At 30.8% G+C, this 1,502-nt stretch overlaps 1 long non-coding RNA gene across 1 annotated transcript; it reads right to left on the bottom strand.

The window, feature by feature from the left end:
- Positions 1-6: 6 nt before the first annotated feature.
- On the bottom strand, positions 7-730 carry LOC129580077 (uncharacterized). The gene is made up of 3 exons (XR_008689336.1): positions 596-730; positions 309-461; positions 7-225 (listed from the first exon to the last, which is right to left on the bottom strand). It is a non-coding gene; the product is annotated as an uncharacterized LOC129580077 (long non-coding RNA).
- Positions 731-1,502: the final 772 nt, after the last annotated feature.

Here is a 1,502-nt window from a genome sequence, read left to right as displayed (position 1 = left end):
CAATTTACGCTTTACCGATTTTTCACAATCAACACCCACTTCATATAACTTCTTGGCAAATTCTTTTACATCATTATGATAAATATGGAGCAATTCTTCTTTTTTTTTGTACAATCGTTGAACAGCCGTCGGACTGAAGTTAGTAAGACTGGCTAGATCGTCGAAATCTCTTTCTGGTCGTTCAAGAAATTCCGCAATTCGATCTTGATTTTTGGCGATGTCGTCCTACAGAAAAACAAAAAACAAACAATAAGATTTTGTTTGATTTGATAAAATTGTGAATAGAGTAAAGCAAAATTTCCTATTACAATTATTCCATGTGGACAAATGAAATCACTGAAATCGCTGGAATCACTAGAATCGTCGCGGGCATTCGGAATCATACTCGACGTTCCAGCAAGTGCAGCAAATGCTTCACGGACCTCACCAGTCGTTGAATTGAGAGGCAGCTTCTTCGCGACCTAACAAAAAAGAGAATTAATAATGATACTGTTTAGTTTAATTGAATTGAAAAGTAATTGCGACAATATAACAAGTCACTCAATAATTTCCGAATGAATAAATGAATATAAATTCAATAATATCAATTACTTACAACGTTTAATTGAACCCTTTCTACCTTTTGATCTTCTTCTTTTTCAATTTAAAATAAAAATAGCAAAATTTGTATGTAAAAAAAACAGAACTGGCATAAAACAAATATCTTTTCAAATTTTCAAGTTTAATATTTTTGGTTTGACATATCACATAATGTATGTAATGTATATGTATTTGACAGTTGCAAACGGCCATGGATGGATACGTTTAATGTGCTCTTTTCCCACTTACATTTATCAGCGAATTCATACTCAAACATTTGCTTAAATAGAATATTTACATCAAATGAAAATAATATCGTTTTATAAGTTTTATGGCTCAATATTTCGATTGTTCATATTTTCTTTTCGAAAAATAAATTATTTTTCACTGCTTCGTTTATGTTTTGTGCAAGATGTTTTACCACTTGGGCGTAGTTGCACATGAAGTTAGTTCAAAGTATATTCAACATAATGCATAGCGAATTCAATGAATTTTTGTGACAGAAAAACCATGATAAATTGATTTGCGTTGCATAAGTAAACAGCAAAAACTAACGAAAGTGCGTGAAGAAAAAAATAGAAAGTAAAATTGATATCTTGGATTATAATTTTTTTTATCAAAGACACAGAAAATAAGATGCAAGACGATAGCAATATGGATGGAATACTTGCAAAAATTGAGACCAAAGCAGAATTATCTCAAACTGAAAATGACAATCTTGTGGTAAGGACATTGAGTTTGGTTCTTGTTTTTTTTCACTCAAACTGTTTTCTTAATTTGCAGTCAAGCATCAATAAATCTACAGTGAAACGTAAACAACAACACGAAGAATGTCATTTGCATGAAAAAGAATCAAAAATATTACAAAATAAAATTGCTACGACAAAATTCAATGATTTGTGCGAAGATGTAACTGAAATGGT

This window comes from Sitodiplosis mosellana, unplaced genomic scaffold (assembly GCF_009176505.1).
Source record: "Sitodiplosis mosellana isolate CC-2019 unplaced genomic scaffold, AAFC_SMos_1.0 Smas_scaffold_7007, whole genome shotgun sequence".
NCBI lineage: Eukaryota > Metazoa > Arthropoda > Insecta > Diptera > Cecidomyiidae > Sitodiplosis > Sitodiplosis mosellana.
The sequence above is the reverse complement of the archived record's forward strand: the minus strand, read 5'-3'. Positions and strand labels throughout refer to the sequence as shown.